Source organism: Rhinolophus sinicus, chromosome 14 (genome assembly GCF_057876585.1).
Source record: "Rhinolophus sinicus isolate RSI-liver-muscle chromosome 14, RSI-T2T, whole genome shotgun sequence".
In the NCBI taxonomy this organism is placed as follows: Eukaryota; Metazoa; Chordata; class Mammalia; order Chiroptera; family Rhinolophidae; genus Rhinolophus; species Rhinolophus sinicus.
This window is the reverse complement of record NC_142514.1, coordinates 102,906,252-102,932,292: the sequence shown is the minus strand read 5'-3', so window position 1 is coordinate 102,932,292 and position 26,041 is coordinate 102,906,252. Positions and strand designations below refer to the sequence as shown.

The 26,041-nt window shown below is 35.4% G+C and overlaps 1 protein-coding gene and 1 non-coding gene across 4 annotated transcripts in view; one reads left to right on the top strand and one right to left on the bottom strand.

Annotated features, from left to right (window-relative positions):
- Positions 1-26,041, bottom strand: part of SIK3 (SIK family kinase 3) — a 244,954-nt gene that overhangs the window by 134,131 nt on the left and 84,782 nt on the right. The window lies entirely within an intron of this gene.
- On the top strand, positions 8,019-8,125 carry LOC141572628 (U6 spliceosomal RNA). The gene has a single exon (XR_012497936.1). It is a non-coding gene; the product is annotated as a U6 spliceosomal RNA (small nuclear RNA).

The following is a 26,041-nucleotide window of genomic DNA, read 5'->3' as shown; positions in this document are numbered from 1 at the left end:
TATTTGCATAAAATCTTTTTTAAAAAATAACAGACCCCAAGAAACTCCATCTAGAAAATCACAAGGAATGAGATTTATGAGATGAGAAGATGAAAGAAGAATACAGACAGCTGGAAAGAAATAAAATGTTAATTGATAATAACTTCATACTAAAAATAATTATCCCTTCACATTTGAAAGTCCTTTTGAATTTTCCCAAGGTCTTTTGGTCACAGATTTCTACAGAGATCACACTGGCATTGTTTGAAACAAAGTCAAAGAAAACCCTCCAATAAATCAAATGTACTTTTCTGAGTAGAATATGGCACAGAATAAAGAGTTCAGTGTAGGGAAGACTTAGAAACTAACATACGCAGTAGTTGAATCTTTTTTCCCCTCTGAACAAAATCTTGTATTAACCTTAATATATAAGATGGGGGCGGGGGGACGACTTATTCTGGTTAACCTTGGGTGAAAGGGTCAGAGACAGACAAAACTGTTTAGCACACTAGGGCTCAGGAGAATAATTTGGAAACCACTAGGACAGCAAAAAGAACACTGGACTGAGAGGTATGGGATCTAGAGTTCAATTCTAAATTCCATTTCTAAGAAACATCTGTGACCTTGAGCAAATCACCTTACCTCTAATAGTCCTCAGGGTCCCCATCTATTAAATAAAAGGTGTGTCTGTATGTGACTCAAAAGCAGAGTTGTCAAAACAAGGAACTCACTGTGCCCATTCCTAATTAGAACTCTAAGAGATTTGGGTTTTGCTTCTTTTAAATTTTTATTTTATTTTTTTATGTTCTAAGGTTCATTCGTGTAAAATAAATCAGAATCACTAGATAACTTTCAATCTTTAACAATTAAAACATTCATACCATCTACTTTTATAGTACTATATAGTGTAGGACCATATGATAATAAGCAGAAAGATACATTTACCACATTTGAGATAAACTTGGTGAATAAGCTTTTAACTACCTTTCTTACTTATATTAAACAGCAATATAAGTATATATAGCAGTATAAGTATATACAGCAATATAGCTTTTAACTACCTTTCTTACTTATATTAAAGTAAAACATAATACCGCTGATTACCTAGGAAAGCCTTGGCTTCTGCAACTAATATTTTCACTATTGGTAAAGTCAATGTCTACTACCGTTAATAATACTACGACTAAATAATGTTGATATTAATTTCCATTTCACTTACAGAACAAGCAATGATAAACTAAATGTTATGCAGGCCACAATTAAGCCAAAAGAATTAAACTGTAAATTACAACTTAACTAGGAAGAAGCTAACACAGAAACAAAAACACAAGTCTGAGAATCTTGTATATGTTATCCAAATTTGATAGTTTCCACTATAAGAAGAATCTTAGAAATCAGAAAATTGAAGTGTCGAGTTTAGTTCGTTTTATACTTTTCGTGTTTTAGACAAGTTTATTCCAACATATTAATAATAAACATAAGAATGGCTAAAATATACTGAGAACGTAATATGTGCCAAGGTAGCGATACTTTCTGAAACTTTTTTATTATGAAAAATTTCAAATATATACAAAAGTGGACAGAGTAATATAATTAAACCATAATCAATTAACAATTATTAACTCAAGGCCAATTCTGCTTCATCTATACTTCCAAAATTCTAATCACCGTATCATTTTATCTGTAAATATTTTAATATGTATCTCTAAAAGGATTCATTCTATTTTTAACACATAACCATAGACCCACTATCACACTTGAGAAAGTGAACAGTAGTTACAGGCATTAACTCTTAATCCTCACAACAACCCTATGAAGTAGGTACTATCATTCCTATTTAAAACTGATACCCCAAGGAAGTATTTTGCCCAGGTCATACTGTACTGAACAGCAGAGGCAGGATTTGGAAGCAGGCATTTGAAGTCTAGACCCTGAGCTTTCAACTACACTGTTTTGCTGTCTCTCAAAACTAGATTTTATGGTAATGAGTTCTTACATATGGAATAGAAAACTAACAAAAAAATGAATGACAGATACCAGAATTCAGCAAAATTTTGAAACAAGAAAAATATATCACAGTACTTCCACCTCTCCTCCAACTTCTTTCTTTATCCTCTGCTGGTATACTCCATGAACAGCTCTACCTTCCTTCATTTAACATAATGCCAATTATTATAAGGTTTATACTTTTCACAACAATGAGCTCTACTGGGTCAAACTGACATTTGGGCTGTACTCTGTAGCTAACTTTCACCCAACAAACTCACTGGATACAGTTGTACTCAAAATTAAACACTCTTTACAGAAATCATGTAAAATGTAGCAGACAGACCCTAGGTGACAACCACTGATGATATCACACACACACAATGATACACATATTCAAGAGCTGTAGACAAGCTCTCTAGAACCTGAGGACGGCCTCCAGCCAACAACCAGCAAAAAGCCAGTCATAAAGCCACAAGAAAATAAATTCCGCCAATAGTCTGAATGATCTTACAAATGGGTTCTTCACCTTTTGAACCTGGATTGACATTGCTTCTCCACACGAGAAGCAATCCACCCAACACCTTGATTGTACCTTTACGAGTCCCTGAGCACAGGACTCGGCTGAGCCACGCAAGGACTACTGACCCAGAGAAACAGTGAGATAGTAAATGTGCGCTGCTTTAAACTGTGAAGTTTTTGCTAAGTTGTTACACAGGAATAGGAAACGAATACGTTATGCTTCATTATAACGTAGGTAACTTTCATCTCTGAGAAATTCTAGGACAAGAAAATCTCTTTCACAATTTATGGTACAGAAATCTAGGAGTTTCAAAGAAGAGTATAAGCATGAGAACAGAACTAAAGCTCTTTCATGAGCAAAGCTCTGGCCCCACTGACAAGTATTCAAGCAAATACATTCTATATAAACATAGGTAAGTTCTCCACTGGAAAAAGCAAGCATGCCAGACTCATTAGTTTTCAAATCAGTTACTTTACTTTTGTCAAATGCAAAAATGGTATCAAAAGCATGTGTACCTTAAAAAAAAAAAAAAAAAAAAAAAGCATGTGTATCTAGTGACTTCTAAAGAGGACAATATGGAAGGGGGTTAGTAACTTTACAGTGGAGAAACCTGACAAACAGGACCTTGGCCAGGTGCTCAAGGTCAATATCAACAGTAATAAGTCATGTACCTTTAATAAGATGTGACAAAAAGGGCACTTCTACATTTGTGGTCTTCTTCCCTAAGACCCATGACCGCAGTCTAATCATGACAAAGATATCAGACAAATTCCAGTTGAAGGACATTCTACAAAACACCTGACCACTCTTCCTCAAAACTGTCAAGATCATCAAAAACAAGTCTAGAAAACTGTCACAACCAAGAGGAGTCTAAGGACATATAATGAGTTAATGCAATGCTGTATCCTAGATTGGATCCTGACACAGAAAAAACATAAGGTAAAAATTAAGAAAATCTGAATAAACCATGAACTTCAGTTAATAATATGTATCAATATTGGTTCATTAATTATGACAAATGTACCACACTAATGAAAGGTATCAATAATAGGAGACACTGTATGTGAGGTATTTGGGAACTCTGTACTGTAGAGAACGACTTTTTGCAAATCTGAAACTATTCTAAAACAAAAGGTTAATTGTATTTTTAAAACAAGCACGGGCATCTATCTCATTTCAAACTTCATAATGGAATACGCTGCAATTCTGGCACTATGACCAAGTTCAGTCTCAAACGATTTTGTCAGATAACTTACATTTAATGCCACAGACACCATACCAAATAACAGTTTTTTATTTGAGTCTCAATTCAGATAAGCAGAAAGCTCAATAAACTTAACATTTTACATTAGACGTATATCCAGGATCAAAATGAATTTCCACCTGAAGAATATTTTAGAATTTTTTTAACTACTAAATAATCCTTTTTCTTTTTCTTTTTTTACATAGTTTTGTGAACCGGATAGCAAGTGCTGAGAAATAACTTTTCTCAGTTAAATTGCTTCCTTTTACTTAATAATGTATGTTAAAGAACTCATCATGATTTTTTGTTTGCCTTTTTTGACAGAAAGTCAAAACTAAGTGAACTGTGATAGCTATAATTAACCTAAGTTTTCAGGTAAAATATCCATCTCCCTTCTCCCCTACACTACTTGGCTCTTATTGTTTGTTTGTTTGTTTGTTTTAAAGTTTAGCCTCTCGGTCTTTCACTAAAGATAACTGAAATTCTTTCCAAAAGTAGACTTAAAAAAAAAATTGCAAGTATTTAGCCAGAGTAAGGACAAGAAATTCTTAAACAAAACAAATAATCACATCAGTATTTCCTTGTATTCTAGTTAAAAAAAACACACAGCTTTATTGAGATACTATTCACATACCATATAATCACCCACTTAAAGTGTACAATTAGATGCTTTTTAGTACATTCACAGGGCAGTGCAACTAATCACAGCAATCTAATTTTGAACATTTTGTCCCCCCTAAAAGAAACCCTGTATCCATAGGCCATCACGAACCATTCACCATTCAACTCATCCCATTCACCATTCAACTCATCAGCCCTAAGCAACCACTAACCTACTTTCTGTCTCTAAATCTGCTTATGCTGAACATTTAAAAAAATGGAGTCATACAATATGTGGGTTTTTATTATTCTCTTCTTTCATGTAACATAATGTTTTTAAGGGGCACCCATGTTTGCAGCATTCACTACATTTTACTGCCAAATATTATTCCATTGTATAGAAATATTGCTTTTTAATTATTCATTCATCAATTGATGGACATCTGGGTTGTTTCCACATTTTAGTTATTAGGAACAATGTTCAAAGTGAAAGACAGCTCACAGAATGGGAGAAAATGCTTGCAAATTACATATCAGATAAGGGATTTGTATTCAAAATATATACAGAGGGTGCGAAAAAAATGCATACACATTTTAAGAAAGGAAAACTGCATTACAATTGTAATACTCAATATGTACCGATAACAAAAGATGAATACAAGTCACGTTTGACTTCTGCAATTATAGGAGGTACTCAAAGTGGTTACCATCAGCCGCCAGACACTTCTAATTATGACGAATTATTGCTTGAGCAACATTGACCAGTGTCTACTTGCATACGTTTTTTTTTTTGGCACCCCCCACCCCCCCTTAAAGAACTCTTACAACTCAAAAGACAATCTTATTAAAAAATGAACAAAGAAGGTATACAGCTGGCCAATAAACACATAAAACGATGCACAACATCACAAAAGATGCACAGGAAACGGAAAGAAACACAATGAGATACTGCTTCACACCCACTAGGATGGCTATACTAAAAAAAGACAGACAATAACAAGTATTGAAGATGTGGAGAAATTAGAACCATCTCTTGCATTGCTGGTAGAAAAGTGAAATGTAGCCACTTTGTTATTTCCTTAAAATTTCCAAAAATATTATATACGAAGTTAACATATGACCCAGGATTTCACATGGAGTTAACATATGACCAGGATTCCACTCCTAGGTATAAATCCAAGAGAAATGAAAACATATCCACACAAAAATTTTATATTAATATTAAGACAGGTAGAATAAGAGGCCTAATTTCTAATTCTAAGGCTGCAACCACTGACCTCAAACTTGTGGATAAATCCTCCTAGTTTCATCTTCTTCCTAGGCATGCTACCTACTTGGTAAGGTTAACATAAAGAAACTGTAAAAATTAAATTCAAAATATATTTACTGGAGGATTTTGTATGCAAGAATACCTACCAAAAGGTTAATTAAGAACTAATATTTGCATTAACAAATTTCTTTCCTCAGAGAAAGAATCACTATAGGGTTCCTTCCAACAACACACTCACAGAAATTTTCATTGCAAATAAATACATCGTACAAACCATAGCTCCTTATGTACTTTTCCATTCCACCCCCACCTCAAGATAACCACTATCCTAAAATGTGTTATCATTCCTTTGCTTTTCTTTACAAACTTACCATACAAGTATCACCAAACAAGCTATTGTTTAAACTTGCCTGTTCTTAAACATTATGTAAATAGAATCATAATTATTATTTTGACTCTTTTATCCGTATTCTATTTATAACATCCCTCCATTCAGATGCAGGCAGTAGTAACTAGTCTACTTTATGCTAGTCATCCTTTTATGACTATACCACATTTATTCACCGCTTTACAGTTGCTAAGACATTTGAGTTGTTTGCATTTTTAGCTACTAAGAACAGTACTTTAAATTTTCTTATACATGTCTCTTGGGCCATGAGTGCAAGAGTTTCACTAGGCTATATACTTAAGAATCACTAAATACAGCCAAACCATTTCCAAAATGGTTGTATCCAACAGTGCGACTGTTCCCACTGTTCAGTATCATCTCCAACAACTGTTATTTTTTATTTTTCCCAGTATGGTGGGGGTTGAGGGACACATAGTTCCTCACTGTTTTAATCTGCATTTCCTTGATTACTAAAAAGGTTGAGGATCTTCTCATGTGTTCACAGACCATTTGTTTCTGCTTCTGTGAAATAAACTTATGAGTTTTCTATTTCCTTTTTCCTATTTTTTTTTTTTTTTAATTTGAGGTCTTTTATATTCTGGGTAACAAACTGTCAGTACATCTTCTCATATTGTAGCTTATCTTTTCACTCTCTTTATGGCCTTTTCACTCTATCGTCTTTTTTTTTTAAGTAAATTTTTTATTGAACTATAATGTCTTTTTGTAAGTAAATTTTTTATTGAACTATAATATACACAAATGGGACCAAATTATGTGTACCCCACATACACAAAAGCAATTTGGGGTTCTCAATAATTTTTAAGGACATAAGGGGTCCTCACATCAAAATGTCTGAGAACCACTAAATCGGTAATATACATGGTATCTTGTCATCTTCTATGTCACTAAACCTCATATGTCCTATCTCTTCTCTCTGTACTAAATTCTGGAAATTTTCCTCAAATACATCTATCTTTCAGTTCACTCTTGAACTCTATCCAATCTGTATCATCCTTCCATTGTGTTTTTCATTTATGTTTTTTATTTCAAGAAGTTCTACTGAGACTGAGCTCTTCTTTAAGTCTTCCTCATCTATTTTGAGGTTCTCATCATCGTATCATATTTTTAATCCCCTTCTGTATTTCTTTAAACATCTATAGTCTTTACAAGACTGATGGTTACTGCTAATGTTTGAGTTATCTATCACTGTGTAACAAACTACCCCAAAACTTAGTGAATTAAAACAACAATCACTTATTTTGCTCACAGATATGCAATTTGTACAGGGCTCATAAAGGACAGCCTGTCTCTGCTCCATGTGGCAACACTAGGGCAGCCGGACAGGAGACTGGAGGATCCCTTTCAAGATGGCGTACTTACAAGGCTGGCAAGTTAGTACTGCTGTCAGCTGGAAGCTTAGTTGGTGCCATGGGCCTGAGGCCTCCGTTCCTCTCCACGTAGCTTCTCCATGGACTGTAAAGGCTTATTTACACCACAGTGATCAGTTCCAAGAAAGAGTAGCCCAGGAGAATACGGAAGAAATGTGTGGTATTTGTATGGTTTAGCCTCAGAAATCACATATATCACCTCTGTCATTTTCTTTTGGTCAAAGCAGTCACAAAGGCCTACCCAGGTTTAACGGAACAGGACAGAGGCTCTATTTCTTGATGGTAGAATAGCAAGAGTCTAGAAGAGCACATGAGTCAGGAAATCCTGTTGCAGCCATTTTTGGAAAGTGTAATTTGGAAAACACATCTAACTAAGTTGCTTGTTTTCTTATGCATGCTCACATTTCCTGCAACTTTATCTATAAAAATTCTGTCAGGCTGGTCTATAAACTGCGTTTCTAGAGAGGCTTGGCATCTTTTATACTCCTCATTCACCGAAGAAGTCACCTTTCTGGGCCCCAGGTTTATATGGGGCAGTCTCCAATATGACCTCCCACTCTGCTTGGACACTACTTTTTCTCTTGTTTCCCCCGTTGCTCTAATCCTATTAGATGCCCTCAGCATAAAAAAACCACTTTCAGGTGCTCGCTTCGGCAGCACATATACTAAAATTGGAACGATACAGAGAAGATTAGCATGGCCCCTGCGCAAGGATGACACGCAAATTTGTGAAGCGTTCCATATTTAAAAAAAAACAAAAACCACTTTCAGTGCTTATTCTACCTTACGTAATCATGCTTTCTATTCCTTTCGAGGCCAATTGTTTTTCTAACATGAGCTCCAGCATTTTACCTATCTGTTACACGTATGCATATTTTTTCCTTCATTTAAAAATGGTCTGACCAGAAGGAGCGTCTCTGCACATCTAATCTACCACATTATTGAAAAAGAAATTACTCATCATTCATTTTAAGCTATTTCACGTATTAAAAAATGACAATTTCAGTAATACACCTATATTTTTAAAAGGCAGCTATGTAAATCATCATATATCACTCGGATGAAAATGATTTGGAAAATGTCTGTAATTAATACACTTCCAATAAAGCAAATCTGAGGGAATTTAAACTTATTAGATACACTAACTTCTGCCCCAGACTCTTCAAATCTTTTAAATTCGACTGGGGTCTCTGCCCCTGTACAGATTTTAAATATGGTTTAAAACTGGATCACAACCCAACAAAAAGGAAATTTTATTGATAAAAAAAACAAAACTATTATCTAGGGCCAATGTCTTAAAAAGAGATAAATTCAAGTTCTCTTCAGCAAAATGAAAATGAATTAAATGGATTTAATATTCACATTCACTTTTTTTTAACAGATACTCTTACAGTCAATTTACTGTAACTTACAGTAAATTACAATCAAGGCTCAAACGAAGCAGCAGCAATTCATGAAGAAGAAAAACAAAGAGGTGTAAGCCACTGGTATAAGAGCCTTTAAACATTAGCTCTCCCTAGCATGCTAAAAGCAATGGCTATAAATTACCATATTCCCCAAAATATGACAGTCAAACTTATATCCCAGAGGAGGAATGGCTATTACAACTATTAGTCGGCACTGACAGGAGACTTAACAGCAAGTCACTGAACAGACCATTTATTGTTCTTCATCTTATGCAATATGACCTTTCTAGCTCAGCCTGCTAAACATCACAGTGGTCCATGAGGAGAAAAGCCACATGGAAGCAAATTCCAAAATGTAATTTACCCTACAGGCATCATGCATTTCCAGATTCTTCATCTTACTTTGCTCTGCTCCCCTCTGGGTCATAATAGAACTTGGCAGTTTAAAATTTGCTATGTATAAACTCTGGAGTCCAGATTAGAAAGCTCAGCAAAGTGTGTATTTGCACTGGCAAAAGTGGTTGCTTTGTGCACTGATTTGGGTTTGCTAACTAGGATATCTACAATTTAAAAATAAATAAATAAATAAAAAACACACACACAAAAAAACACACACACACAAAAAAGGCACGTGTCATACACATCCCAACACAGGCTTGTAAGTCTTCTGAGATCATCCTCTCCATACCAACAGAATACCAAGGCCATTATGCAATCTGTGGTTTCTTTTCATAATTGAAGAAATTAATAGCTTTGGATACAAAACTTAGATAGTTTTACCCTGAGATATTCTGTGTATAGAATCCAAAAGTACCAGTTACCAGACTCCCAAATCGGGGTCTATAAAAAGTTCTTTTCATTTCACTAGCAATCTTTCTTCATAGCAAAACTTCAAAAAATGCCTTTTGTAAGTTTTCTACTTAGGAAAAGAGTCTGCAACAAACCCCACCCCTATTGTATAGTAGTTTGCATGTACCATGTTGATAGAATTCATCTATACTGTATTTCATTTCACACCTTATTGATAGTTCTTTTCCTAATATTAAAATCCAAGAGTTAGGCATCATAACAAGGTAGAGAGTACACAGGATACATTTAGTATATGAAATATTATGAAGTTTAAAAGGGTTAAACCTGGAAGAGGGAAATGCTCTGACTTATCCTCTGAATTACAAGTAATCTAACATATGCAGGTCGGGGGACAAAGTTACATTCTACAGTGTTAGACAATGTCTGTCAATCTAATCCCTAACACAGTAACGGCTTTTCCCTTCTGAGTAATAAGGGTATTCATATAAATTAATTACAGTGTAGAAGTTAATTAATTGATGTTACCCTTGTAAATTAATAAGAGTTTGCTTGTCCATCTGGACTTCAAAATGCTAGTCACTACAGAGATTCATTTATCTTAATCTGTTTTGGTCTGCTTTACATCAAACTCTTTTACCTCCATTTGCTCACTTGTATCTTTGAAAGTACCTTCATATATGTCAAATAAAAACAAACAAGAAACTTAAGCTTCTACTTATTATTCTACGAAAAATGGGGTCTTCTTTTTAATAGAATTTTCATTTATTTAGAGCAATAATGAACATGCATAAAGAGATGCTGTTGTTAAAAAAAAACTTTTATATTTTGTAACACAGTCCCTTAATACAAAAAAAGGAATCCAACTAATATCTATTCAATAAACAGAATAATTATAAATAAAAGGTTACTCGTTTCCCCCTACATAGAAACTGAAGAACTTAAAAGCATTAACCTCAATGTATTTCAAAAATACAAGCCTTAGGGAGAAAATGAGTTTATAATTTCAAGTACCTCTAACTGTCAAGTCACATGACCAGATCTGGGTTTCTATAGGCCTCTATTAGCTCACTTCAGTTAGGGAAGCAACCCATCAAGAGCATCAACCATTCTAGTGGGGGGAAAGCATCAACGTATTTGTTACATTTTGAATACTCTTTTTGCAGTCCACTATTCCTCTTTTCTCTGAAGAACAATTTTTAAGTTACACTCTAAACTTCTGGCTTTCAATGTCAAGTAGACACTCCCAATGTCATTAAGAGTGCAGAAAGAGAAAAGCGCCTAGGTTTGGAGCAAGAGAATGAAGCTGGAATCCTAACTCTGTCACTTAGTGTCTTACCTGTAGAAAAACTACTTAATAAAGTTGCTATAAAGGTTAAAACATAAATCACCTAGAACAGGAGCTGGCAAAGAACAGGTAACTAACAGACTGGCTGTCTTATTGTTGTTATTATTACTAGTACTATTATTATGATTCTACATATCCCTGATCAGGCAGGCCCTACCCTGTTTCCCAGTAATTCCAAATTTGTCACTTTCAAGTCCTCTAATCAAACTCAGACCCCTAACTTTCAACAGTCTTGTGCTTGACAGAGAAAACAAACATGAAGAATTCCTTCAGTTGCCTTTACGTCTCTATTCATCTTATGCACCCAAACTTGCCTTTTCTTTTTCAACCCAGAAGAAGCAGGTATTTCCTCCAATCTCAAGCCAGTAATAAGTGCCCAACAAGTGACCTCCACCAACCTTTGTCCTGAATTCATTTTATGGAACCTATTCAAATGAAGGTTGAAATGTGTGTAGCCATTTTAATTTGTTGAAACAAATTCCTGGCCAGCATCTAGATAGAAACTTATATAACGTATGGTTTTATAAAAAATATAAAAGATAGACTGTTGTTCACGTACATTTTAGGGACAGGATTGAATATATTCTCAGAGATTACATCTGCTTTCCTCCACCCAGCAGAAACAAATATTAAAATAATTCTTCGAGAATACTACTCACACTCTCAAAGGAATCTTCTGACATCTGCACACAGGATCCTTAGGAGAGAGGTACGAAAGAGAATAAACATGTGGTAGAAAGTCCTCAACACAGCCTGCTCTAATGAAACCCACCAATGAAATCCATGTTACAGGAAAAATTTGACTTGAGATGCAAATATTTATAAAAACTATGGTTTAAAGGCCATCTATTTTTAGGAGGGGAAATATGCAGCAAAACTAACATAGCAACAAACTAAAATGCAAGATGAGACGATAACAGTAAACCATTTCAACCAGAATAAGAAACTGTACTTTCAAGGATTGTTTTTCAAATGGTAAGTATTCATTCTTTACCTCTAGATGTTAAAGAATCATTGTACAGAGAACAAAGTGTATGAAACACCATGTAAACACCTATGAACAAATCTATGTTTGGTTGTTTTCACAGAACTTAGCTGTAGTTTGGGTGGTACAACTCAAAGTTGTACCTTACAAATATGTAAATATGTAAAGGCACAGAACCTAATGTTAACACTAGAAAGATCCTAGGAGATATTTTATTCTAATTTAACCCCTTTGTTTCAGAGATGATGAAACTGGAGCATTGAGGGGATAAGTAAAATCTAAGTACAAAATAAAAGTTTGAGATACTAGCATATAAAAATTAAGTAACTTTCTAATATACCAACATTAATTTATAGGAAGATGTGATGATGATGATAATGATTTTTAGAAGAACACACTCACAATAGCCACGAACTATCAGAAGTGGGGGTGGGGGTGGGGAGGGGTTTACAAAACTGTGTGAAATTTTTATGGAGAAAACTACGAAACATTAGTAAAGAACCTAAAAGAAGACATATGTCATGTCCATAAACAGAAATACCTAATATTGAAAAGACCTCAATTCTCCCTCCTTTCTTCTAAGTAATCTACACTCTAGTCTCTTCCAAATAAGACTAAAATAAATAAAAGAATTTCTTCTATGTTGTGGGTGATAATGGCAAAGACACACAGGTGCAGGGGCAGGGCTGGGGGGAAGGGGGGAGGTATTAGGATAAAGCAGTCATCTTTCCCAAGCACTTTAAACTTTAAATGCAGGTTTCTAGTCTATAATACCCAGCCAGCGATGCCTTTCCTTCTATATTCATTATTTTGCAAGTTCAAATGTCCCTCAGTGGACTGTCTTTCCATACGATTCTCTATATTTGCTTTTAAAATCAGTAATGGCTTTTAAAAATGCAAAGAGAAATTTGGAAACAATGGAGGCAGGATAGAAAATAATTTAACATGTAACTTTACAGCTCACCATACACTTATTTAAAGTCTACACAAACTTGCAACTCAGTGGTCTGCCACTACACATCCACTACACATCCTGAAAACAAGCAGGGTGTTGCTGGTTCAATACCAATACAAACTATCCTTCTAAATCTCTAAAGATCAAGAAGAACAAGGTCAGCCCCCTGAGACCCCCACTACAGTATCATAAAGTCCTAATAAAAGTTATAAAGTAAAACTAAAAGCAACCCAACTTATTTTCAATTAGTATCCTGGAGAAGGAACTGAGTAAATTAAAAAGAAAAATCAGCGTTGACCCTGTGGAATTGTTAACTTCCTATTACTGTGGGCTTCCAAATTAAAACTCAATGTATAGATTGTCACACATGAAGTAGGATAAGGCAGGACAATTAACAACTGTAAATCTTTAACCTAAGCAAGATAGTTTCTTCCTGACAGTTTAACTCAAAAAGGTAACTAAAAACACATATTAGGCTTAAGGTTTAAACCCTACTATAAACTGGAAAGTAAGCAACTGAAACTTGTAAGAGTAATTTCTGAGTCTCTTAATATTTCATTACACCAGATCCAAAGCGGCTGAAATTTAAATTTCAGCTTGGATACACTGGCAAAAGACTTTTTTCCCTCTCACTGAGAAAAAGTAATAATAAATTGGAAAAAGTAGACATTCTATGAGAAGGCAGTAAGACGGTCCGTGTTTTAATGGCACAGTAACGTAAACAGGCTGCGATGACTGAACACATTAACTGTGAGAGCTTCGTGGCAACAATACAACAGGGCATTTACCCACACCAGGCACTCAGTGGTCCCGACAAGCCAGGTACCAGCACATCTGCACTAAGTCTACAATTCAGAGGTAAGAACCTTCCTAAATCAAAAACCCACTATGGAGGTCAAGTGTCCAGACTTGAGAAGGAGGAAAGCTGTCAAACGTCAGAGAGCTTCCCCTTTGAGAGAGAGCTGGAGAAAATGCTATGAGTGGGGATCAAAGGTCAGAAGGCTGACCACAATTGGGTATATCCTATACATACTATTGAGTAAAACAATAAATCTAAACTCACAGGCCTTCAAAATAATAGTCTAATACTTTCATATAATAGTACAGACTACTTCGTCAGTACATAAAAAGTATATTTTTAAAAAGAAAACATTAATTTTCCCTTAGTCCCTAGTTTCTTCAGGAATGTAGGAAAAAGACCAGTGAACTATATCCCTAGAGTAAAATAGGGACAATCTCTCTGACACGCTCCCAATTCTTAAATATTAGTTTTCCTTAAAGCTCTTTCTGTTTAGGCCACTACTCAATCACTCTTCCCAGACCCAGGTATGTCCAATCAGAAAGTAATGACTTCCACATCTGTATCTCCAGGCTTCATATTTCCAACCATCACCTCCTGAGTATCACCCTCATATCCTCTGATAACCTACTTTAAAGCCAGCCCACCCATAATTAAACTGATTCCACGTTCTCTTCCTCTTCCTTCTTCTACCCTGAATTCCCTTTGTCTCCTAAAAGCACTGCTTGGATAAAGCAATAATTAATCTACTTCCTAATTAATCTTACCAAAGGATGCTCCTCCAACCTCCCCAAACCATTAATCCCTCACATTCCAAAAATGTCCTTCTATAATGAAAGCAATATCACAAAATAATAATTGTTACTGTTTCTTAGGTAAGATTTCTGAGTGAAGTGCTGAGCTTTACATGTATTATCTCATTCAATCCAATCTTCAAAACAATTTTTTGAGGTAGGCATTATTATGCCTGTTTTACAAATGAATTAAACCAAGCTTAAGGCTTCTCCAAAGTCAGAGAGACAGCTATAAATGGGAGGCTAGGAGTTCAATATCAGATACTAACTCTTAACCACGACATAAAACTGCCTCATTACAGAATGTTCTTAAAACAATTGATGGAAGGGGGAAACCAAGTATCATTCATCACCCTAATATCTAAGTTACTAATTCATTATTTATCATACAGTTTTAGTCATGAAGTACACATAATTTTTCATTATTAGAGATACTCTCAAAACACGAATCTGATCTAAAAGACCAAATCAAGAATATACTTTGGTGGTTGTCTATTGCTTAAGTATTTCACAATCTGTCTCCAACCTACTTTTCAACTGTTATCTTCCAATATTCCCAGCTACTGTCCCCTTCCCAACCCCACACTTTTTGGTACTAATAGCTGTGCACAGCTAGTAATCTCATTCAATCTCTTAAAGCCAGCTCTATGGTCAGTTTTTTAAAAATGTAGCCTTCCTTGACGTCAGGAAAAATTAATTCCACCCTCTTCTTGCTTCTGCAGTAAGTTTTGCATTACTAACTTATAGCACACATCCATGTATATATACATATATACTCATACACATACATCAAATTTATTATAAATCCCAAAAAAGAAAGTCATCTTTTCATATGCAGATGGTCCCCAACTTACGATTTTTTGTTTACGATGCTGTAAAATGTAAAAATGATATGCATTCAGTAGAAATCATACTTCAAATTTTGAATTTTGATCTTTTCCCAGGCTAGCAATATTCAGTACAATACTCTCTCGTGGTGCTGGTCAGAGGCAGTGACCTATCACAGGGATAAACAAACAATACTCTACAGTGTATTGTGTTGCCAGTGTTTTTCCGGATATTGTGTTCTGAGCAAGTTTAAGGTAGGCTAGGCTAAGCTATTTTGTTCCGTAGGTTAGATACATTAAATTCATTTTCGACTTACAATGTTTTCTTACCATGGGTGTATCAGTCCTAACTCCGCTGTAAGTTGAGGAACATTTGTATTTAGACACAATACAGAAACCTCATATATTTATGCACCTACAGTGGAAGGCCTTTAGTGTAGCAATTTTCACTATTTCTGTTCTCTTTCTTTCTTATCCATTCCTTACCTATACTCCATACGTACACTCCACAGCATGTTAAAAAATATAGACTGAGGCCAAAGTAAAATGTTTCCAAATGTAAAAATAAGTAACATGGCAACTATACTATAGTTAGGATCAACCATGTGGCACCCAATATATATTAACTGTACAAATTGTTTCATTTGTATTTAAAGAAATAGGGCTTCTCACTGTGCTTTAGGTGGTAGAAATGGCCACCTCTGCCCAGAATAGTGAAGCTAAGAGGGTCGATTCAAAAGTATCACTAAGGAACCAAATGTGAACAAGAGTTTTTAGATCTTTACTTAAACTTTCCCTTCCTCACAGTAACAGAAATGGTTTTCATAGATTTTTAAAAAGACAAATCACAGCATACCCTATAATAATGAAACTATGCATACCATATTCAAATTGGTTTTCCCTCTACAACACCATACATTCCTAAAATATTTTAGTTATAAAATGTCTGATTTAACTGGAAAACATGTTGTTGCTGTTTAACAACAACAAAACAAACATAAAAAAACACTGCACACAGAATAAATTTAGCCTTTTATGGCTGAAACCATGAAACCCAAAAATATAGGTTACTTAGCTTCAAAAAGTAATTTCGTTTCTCTATCCTTCTTATATATTCTCAAAAGCATATAGGCACAGAAATTTAAGAAAACATGTTTATTCTTCCAGTGCAATCCTAAAACAACAAGGGAAGAAAAAAAACCCCTCAAATATCAGGAGGGGTCGTGGAGAGGAAGAGGGGCTGTAAAGACGTCAGCAGCATACTAGGGGAAGCCCGGTTGCCAAAGAAACCAAACAGTAAAGTATAAGAGGAGAAATCATTAGTGGGAAAACTTCTGAAGTGCGTTTACAGGAGCTCAATCCTTTGTCCTAGAAAGACATGCAGCAAAGACCAACTGTCAATGACAAAGGGAAGCTGGAGCACACCAACTGCCAAGCAACTGCCTTTTCTAAATTATGCAGTATGCATACGTCAATTAGAATGACCTCAAATGAATTAAAAATCAGTTGTGAATCTTCTGACTGCTGAAATCCTAAATCTGTGTATCTGTTATTTTTTTAAGAGAGACTCTGTCAGCTTATTATTTAATTAGGTACAAATAATATATTTAACCAGATATAAATATTAAAACCATTACTGTTTATAATCTGACCTAGGTAAAGAAACTCAGCAAATCAGAAACATTTATAGAATTAGCCAGCCTCCCTTCCTCCAGGCTTAAAGTCCAATCTAAAGTTATTTTGATTTGTTACAGTTTAGAAGGAAAATAGTGAATTTTGGAAAAGAGCTCGAAATGAGCAAACCTATTTGAAATCTCAAGCCAAACCTTTGTTCTAAGGCCACTAGAACAAATCATGTTGTAGGTAAGGAGACAGGGAATTAATAAGGAAAAACATTACACAGAAGAAAAGAATGTTAGTTTTATTTTCTCTGGAAAACCTAACATTTTAGAGCATAGTGGATAGACCCTGGTTTCTGAAGCCAGACTGACTGCTCTACTCCTTACAAGTTTTGTGACCTTAAGAAAGTTGCTTGACCTTGCTGTGCTTCAGTTTCTGTACCTGTTAAGGTGAAGATAATAATAATATCTAATGCACAGAGTAGTTTTGAGGTTTAAATGAAATAAAGAGTAAAGTACTTAGGACAAACAGTGCTTGGCAAGGATTCAACAAATGATCACAAAAACCCTTTGAGATTATCTCATGAATCTCCTCATCTTGACCATAGTTAGGTACACTGCAAACTATCCCTTATAGTATCACTGTCAGACTAAACGTCCTAGAACACTCCTTTCACAGTGCATCAGGAACCTGTGTTTCTTACACCAATCTCAAAACTTACGGGTTTGGCCTTCAAGATCTTCTAAAACCTGTCACCACACAATCTCTCCTACTACTGCCCCCAAACAAGCAGATTTAGTCCAGCTATTCTTCACTCACCTTCACACAAAACATACCTATTTGTGTCTGTCTCTGCATCAACAGCAGTCTTTTTAAAAGACCCACTTTCCAGGCGTCTCTTACCCCCACTTTCTACCTGTGCAAATGTTATCTACCTTCCAAAAAACAGTTCAGATTCTCTGAGAAAACTCCACTGTTTGGATCCCCTAGTGATCGCTCAGAATCCTCTCAACAACCTAGCTGCTGAGGACAAATGTAAACGTATACTGTTCTCTAATTGTGGTCGTTCTAACTATACAAGGTAATACCCTCCTTCAGGGCAGGGACTATATCTTTCCTAAATAGCATCCACAGTGTCTATCAAAATGCTATTCATTTTGCTAAGCCTTTCACTCACACGTTTTCAAACTTAAAAATAAGGAACAAAATTTTATTTAGTAAACAGAATAAATTATAAAGCATTCAATGCCATATTATAGCTTGAATGAGTCAGGAGGGTGAAAATAAAAAACTATTCTCTTAAATATAGCTGAACTTTTAATACAAAAAAAAAATCAATAACATATAAACATGCCCAAATCCAGTGGCATGAGACAGCAGATCCAACAGGATGAAAACATAGCATTTCTCTATCCTTGATATAAAAAGAATAAACAGGGAGATATTTCACTATTCTTAATTTAAGTTGTCAATGGAAGCACGCAGACTTAAAATTGGCAGGTTTATGGTCTCTGACCAGCATCACATTTATCCACAAAAGGGGACGTTTTCACTTTATTCCATGATCAAAAAAGAATTCCCAAATCCACCCTCAATGCAAACAATTTTACCACTCTCTGAAGTTAACAACTTGAGAAAATAAGATTCAGAGGAACACACTGGTCAGTATTACTAGATTACCTCTCTTCAGATATCTTCATTGCCAGTCTTCCTTCGTTTTGCCATGCAACTGACTCCCTGGCAACTCGTCTCTGGGCATAAATCCATGCACACAAGCAGAGGTATGCTGAACAAAATACTGGTTACATACTCAGCCAGTTCGTCCAGATCTAACAGGTCAGACAGTCTGCCAGACAGGCAAATCAGACACAGGCAGACAGAAGACCCTAAACAGCAGACTATCTCATTTGTTTTACTAACCATCCATTCAACAAACATGCAAAGCACTAAATGCCTATTTACATCTATGCACTATATACTATATGCAAGGCACTTTGCTCAGTATTGTAGGATAAAAAGTATTTAAACCACAGACTCATTCTATAGTGGCTTAAATTTTTAATAAAAGGCATAAGACATATACTACTAAAAAGGCAAATATAACATTTATTTATTTATTTATATTTTGCTTTGATTAAAAAATGTTTAAGGCAGCTTACATAAATTGCAATAAAATATAAAATAAGAAAAAGAAAATGAGATTAAGGAGACAAAGAAAAGGAGGATAGTATACTAAAATGAGAACATTAAGATTTTTAACATGTTTTGCCAGATATGAACAAATGTACAATGTAAAGAAATCAGACAGAATGCTATGAATTTGGAGGAGCAATAAATCTCCTCCAATCAGGACAGTCAGGGAAGAGTGAGACCCAAAAGGACACAATAGCGCCATTGTTGACAAAGAATGTTGATTCCTTTTTTAAATAACAAAGTTAAATACAGTTGCTCTAAAAAAGAACAAATGTGTATGCAAGAGACTTTTCTAGAAAACTACCAAACAGAACTGATCATCTCCTCATCTATGTCCTCTAGTACTTCATGTATCTTTATTCCTTCCTGATCTTTCTAACACCAATGTCTAGAGCAATGCACCAAGCACACAGCAGGTGCTTAATAAATGTCTGTTGAATCAATGTAACAACCCAATTATTTTCATGGTTCCTGTAACCTTTGGGGTCAATTAAAAGTTTTTTTCTCCTTCTATTGTTTTTTAGAAATGCCTAGGACACAGAAAATAGATTGCACCTCATTAATAGCAGAGTAATATCCATATCAGGGTACTATATATAATACTCCAAAGGTAAGCTAGCTATTCAGGGGCTCAAAGGAAGGAAAGTAAGTAAAAGACTGACAACTGCTGTTTGAAAAAATATCTGTAATTCTTCTTCCTCTTACTTAGGATGGATTTTGGATGTAAATGAAAACAAATGTTTAAAATCTCAATTTCACCATAGTAAGAGACAGGAATTTTAACCATGATCTCATAGATAAAGAAACAAAATGGCAGAACAAAAAGGTATGGCTTTCATCATTTCCTCAAAAACTTTAGCACTTTATACACCTGAGAAAGTCCCAGCCTGGCACAGAGAGGTCTTATCTAATCTAGTGCTTTGCTTTTTCTGCAACCCCAAGATCGCTGAAAAAATGTCAGGAATAGCCATAGAATTATAAATCTTTATGTGTGCAGTTACATAAATTTTGCTCGATAAATACAGCAAAAGTATAAATTACTGGCCATACAAAAATAGAAATTTAGCCATAATCCCAAACTAATCCAAAAAACTTCTTTTAATCAAACTAAAAGTGTACAGTTAGAGAACTAATTTTATTAAGGGATGCATTTCCAACAAATCAAAGAGAATACTGACAACTACAGATAGACTACCCTTAAGAAGAAAGGTATATGAAATCAAGGCACAATTCGAATCAGATTCCAGATTTATTTACTAATGAAATTTTGTAACTCTTACTTCAAAAGATTTATGAAAGAAAACATATTTTCACAAAAATCACAGGAGAACCAAACTTGCCTAGTTTGACCATATAGTTAAATAGTTCTAGAATCATAGGTTCAAATCTGAAGTGTAAATCATTATGTTTTTTGTATTGGTAGATATAGTTTACTTTTAGGTCCATCACCTCTTTACGCTAAGGTGTAATAACAGCATTTGATAACTAAGTCACAGATAGATATTTGCACTCCAATTATATTTCTAAAACATAAATGTCTATGACTTTTCTGAAACTGCAACTTCAATTGCTCTAAAATTCTTTAAAACCTGTGATTCCTCAGGGTAGATCAGCGATGGCAAGTAAATTACAATCCTAACTGCTATCAACCCAAATGAACACTTGTTTTACATAAGATTGAAGTTCAACATATTTGTATGTCTTATCGGATCAGTAAGAGTATAATCTTGTGAGACACAGGAAGCAGTTGGATCTCTACAAATGCCTTTAATTTAAAAATATTCTTTTTTTAAAGTAATTTTTTAAAACTTTTTATTTATTTTAAGTGTGTTTTTCCAGGACCCATCAGCTCCACGTCAAGTAGTTGTTTCAATCTAGTTGTGGAGAATGCAGCTCACACTGGCCCATGCGGGGATTGAACTGGCAACCTTGGTGTTAGGAGCACCATGCTCTAACCAACTGAGCCAACCAGCCACCCCTTAAAAATATTACTGATCTAAAGAAGAAATTCAGTAAAATGTTTCAATCTTCCACGACCTAGCAACTTAACTTTAAATATAAATCATTTTTCCATACTTTGCTTTCATTTAATGTCTTCCCAAAAGAATCCCATGGCTACGAGTACAAAAATAAGGAAAACTAATAATCATTTTTATCATTATCACATCGTATGCAATTAACCTCCTTGCTAAATTCACAAACTCTTCTGACAGTTCACTGAAAGCTGAGCACAATCACTTTTGTTTGTGTTTTAAAATGAAGTACTTTTAATTACAAAGTAATACATGTTTATCGTAGAAAATTTAGAACATACAGATCAAAAAGAAGAAAATCGCTAATGTTACCAATCATGGCACGCAGCCACTGACATTGTAACGATAGTAGTGTATCGTTGTCACCTGGCTTCATGTTTTCCACCTCAACTTCAGCTCCATTGCCATCCCAACCTCTTCAGGTGCACCTGGCTCACCGACTCTACACTTGACCCTAAATTCCTTGAACATATCCGTGGTGTTTTTCCTATGTATATATCTATCAACACAAAAATGAAACTATACTGTGCACAAATACCATATGGAATGTGTTTTTTCTACTTAGGAACACATACAGCTTATCTTTCAACGTCTTTAAATAGTTTTCTACAACATTATGAAAGTCTGTCATAATTTAAACTTGATCTCCCAGAATTGGACTTTTAGGTTTCTTGGGTGTTTATTTTTGTTTTGTTTTTTTTGGTTGTGGGTTTTTTTTCCCTATTATAAACAATGCTACATCGTAGCCATATGCTTACGGCTACATCCTTGTTGTGACCTATGATTATCTAACGCTCCTAAAACCGTCCCCGCTAAGGCAGAGTATCCACTCTTAAGGCTACCAACACGCACCACGGACGCTGTGTAACTAGCACCACTTCAACAGCAACACTGAGTATGATCTTTTCTTAAATAAAACTCTGCCATTCTGGCAAGTAAAAAAGAATGGCATTGTAACTGACATTTCTTTGATTGTGGCTGATATGTATATAAGATATATCTAATATTAGGTATGTATATTAGATAATTATGTATTTTTTCATTATTGCTAAGAATGTCTATCGGATCACTTGTAGCTCAAAGCCTCTTGCCCAACCTTTGAATTTTAACAGGCTTATACAGAGGGTGCCCAAAAATGTATACACATTTTAAGAAAGGGAAAAACTGTATTAAAATTGCAATACTCAATATTTACCAGTAACAAAAGATGAATAAACTCATGTGTATACATTTTTTTTGGCACCGCGGGTATAAGGGGAAATAGCATTAAAAAACACTATTCTGCTATTTCTTTCTTGGAAACTACTTCCTCAAATCTAATGTTGGGCAAGATAACATCTCCATTACTTACAGTTCGCTCCAATACAGAAGGTATACACAGGAGCGCTGACACAACACCTTGAATAATAAAATCTACCTTCAATTAGCTACACCCTGTTAGAGTTTATAAGTCAGATCAACCCACTTGGCATTTGTTTTTGTACTACTTTCTTAAGTATCCTTTTAAAATTTTAAGTGCATTTTAATGCATAGCTCTGTCATGCAGCCAAGAAATAATAAAATATGGAATATCAACTCCCTTTAATGCTGTCAGATTACTAAAACATTAATGACAAAGCACCATAATAAAATGATATATCTTATAAAAGTAATATCAGATCCACTAAATTACAACGAACTCATCTCTTGTTACCTTGAGCAAACCAACTTGAAAGTCAGAGTAGCTTTCAGCTCATGATTTTCTCTAACTTGTCCAACTCATTCAGACATTGCCAAGGCCAGCTCCAAAGTGATTACCTAGTTTTTAATGAATGTATTTCTTAAAGACTATTAATGTACTTACTGATGCCAGCATAGCTAACTAGCCCAATGAGATCATTAGTCCTTGATACCAGATTACAGTAACAGTAGGAAATGACAACAGGTTGCTTAGCAGCAGTTTTCCAAATGCATTCATATGAAAGAAACTGAAAAGTAATCACAGAGAATCATAGACTAAATCTATTCATAAAACAGTACTCTTGGCAAAGGAGCACAACTGAAAAAGTTTAGCTTCTTGGCAAATTTTCCTCCTATATAAGAACTAGAATATGGTACCATTATTCCCTCTCCCCAAAGTTCTCCCACCTTCAGATGGGTGTGGGGATAGCAGGGAAAACTTCCTCTCCTCAGAGATGCATGTTACTCAACTATAGTACTGTCTAAGTCAATGTTATAACTCATTTCCAGGTCACCTTTCAATAGAGAATACCGTGGGTGTCTGGCTCTGTCTACGTCCTAGTCACAACGACCATTCTAGGCAACTTGCCATAACTATGACCTTACTGCCCAGGACCTTTATCGCCACTCCACTTTGTTACCCCAATCCCACTCCTGAATTACTCATATTCCATAACTACTCCGGTCTTGAAATCCTAAAGTCCAATATCTGCATTAAGCCGGACAGATTTTTCCAATTTCCAACAATCATAATACCTGTCCTGCAAAATTATGAGAAACAACTAAGTATTCAAACAATATTCAAAATAATGTTAATTCCCCTCCCCAACTCATTGTTCCCCTCATAGCAATCAAATCAGCAGATAACTCTTCAGCCTCATTAGAACCTTCAAGAGCTTGACCCTTCTTCTTTCCTTTTCTCACAACTGCTCTTTATCTCCTCAAAGCCAAGTTTCCAGGAGTCGTCTTTAATCTGAGTTGTCTTTAGTCACTAGTGCACCTCCTTACCTAACATTCCTCAGTCCTCTGGAATCGGCCTCCCCCCTCTACTGCTTCACTGAAATGCTTCTCACTAAGATCATTAATTGATCCGCTGACACCAAATTCAGTCTCTATCTTAATGACTTCCCAGCAGTGTTTGACAGTGTTTACCATTCCCTTCTTTAACTCTTCCTTCTGCTTTCCAAAAGATCTTCCCCTACCTCTCTGGCACCTCCTTTATCACTTGCACTATTCCTCCTCCTCTCCCAGAGGGATTTTTCTAAAGGTCTAATTTGATCATGACACTCTTCAGCTTCAAACAGTTTATTTGCTCTTAAGCAAACTCCTTTATGTGGTTTGCAGCGTAACTGTGTAACAACCCTGGCCCCATTTTCTCTCAACCCACCTCCTTGCTCTCCACAGCACAGCCACACTAAATGATTTGTAGTTCCCCCAACAAACCAGGGTTTTTCTCTCATTTTCTACCCATTTTCAGATACTATTTCCTCAAGTGAAACACTTGGTTTCCTAAAACCCAAACCCCACCCTCACATCTTGAACAACTTTAGTTACCTGATTTCTACTTACACTCTCCTAAAATAGCTTTCCTGCCCCCTGAGACAGGGCTAAGGTCTATATGCAATCATACATGGCATTACAGTACTTAACTGTAATTGCCTGTTATTTGTCAAATCTCCCACTAGACTGCAAGCTCCCTGAAAGTAGTAGCTGTATTTTGTTCACGTTGTTAACCCAATGTGTAACTAACTCTGTCTGACACTTAACAGGAACATATTTCTCAAATAATGAATGAATGAATGACATATACCCTTTTCTGTAACCTAATTCAAGTCATTATTTCTTGCTTGAATGATTACAAGTCTTCTAATAATTAATATAATGAATAAAATAGTCTCCCTACCTTCAATCTACCCTCCCCATTTTAATTATGAATAAAGGCAAACTTGACTCTGTCCCCTTCTTAAAAGATATTACAAATTTTGCAATAATCTACAGGGACAAATCCATACTTCTTACCATAAAATACAAAGCTCCTTCATTGTCTGGTCTCTACTAACCTTTCTCATCTCTTGCCACCTACTTACACTGTCATCGTGCTTTGGCCTTACACCATTTACAGTTTCTGGAACTTACCATGCTTTTTAAATCCTATCTACCCTAAATTCTCTTCCCCACTTCTAAAGCCTACATTTTGAAGATTATAGTAACATCTAGAAAACTTCCTGATTCTGGAGCAGACTAGCCTTAAATTGCAAATATTGGGATAAAGTATTAGTCTCCCAAGAAAAAAAACATAGTATCCATCATGGCTCGTTTTCCCAAATAGAAGCAGAATCTATTTACATACTTAAGTTACGTTCACTGGGGTCCACCTGGGCAATAACTTCTTCTTCACGATACACTTGCATTTGAGTACATTACTGAAGAAAATACCACATTCCAGAAGAAGGAAAAAAAAGAACATTTCACAATATTACTTCGCAGTAAATATACTTTAACCCAAAACAGTATCAAGCAGAATTCTCAATATAATAAAATGCTTGTCAGTAGCAGTTCTTTTATGGAGAACACGTAGGGGGAAGACTTGTCCTCTGACAGTATCTACCAGGTTAGCACTATGCAAGTATCAGAAATCGCAAGCAGAAAGTAACAGTTACTATCACCAAAAAGTCTGTATCCCTAAGTGAACTCTACTGTGAAATGAGGTGGAAGTGCGTTTTTCCTGTTCTAAAATCCAACACGCTCACATTCCTTACAGGTAGCCAGTGCTGGTGGAGTACAGATTTGCCAGCATGAAAAGCAGCCAGTATACTGCCTTAGGCATATACGACTTGTCACATAAATGCTGCCTTGGTTGTAGTGGCTAGAGCAATAACCAAAACAACCAAAGGGGGAAAAGTTAGTCTGCCTACCACATTAACATCTCCTTTCCTATAATACTAATTATTGCAACGTTGAGTCTCTTGTCATGATAAGAAATGCACATTGACTTTATCAGGTCTACACTATTCAGAATCTGACAGGATTTATAAATTAACCAAGCTGCGGGTGCCCAACACACTTATTTCTGCTCAATGAGTCTTTAGTGAGTAAGAACATAAAAGAAAGGCTTGACTCCAGCATATCTATTTGAAATTCAAGCTCCCCAGTTTACCAGTTTTGCACTTTCTAAAAT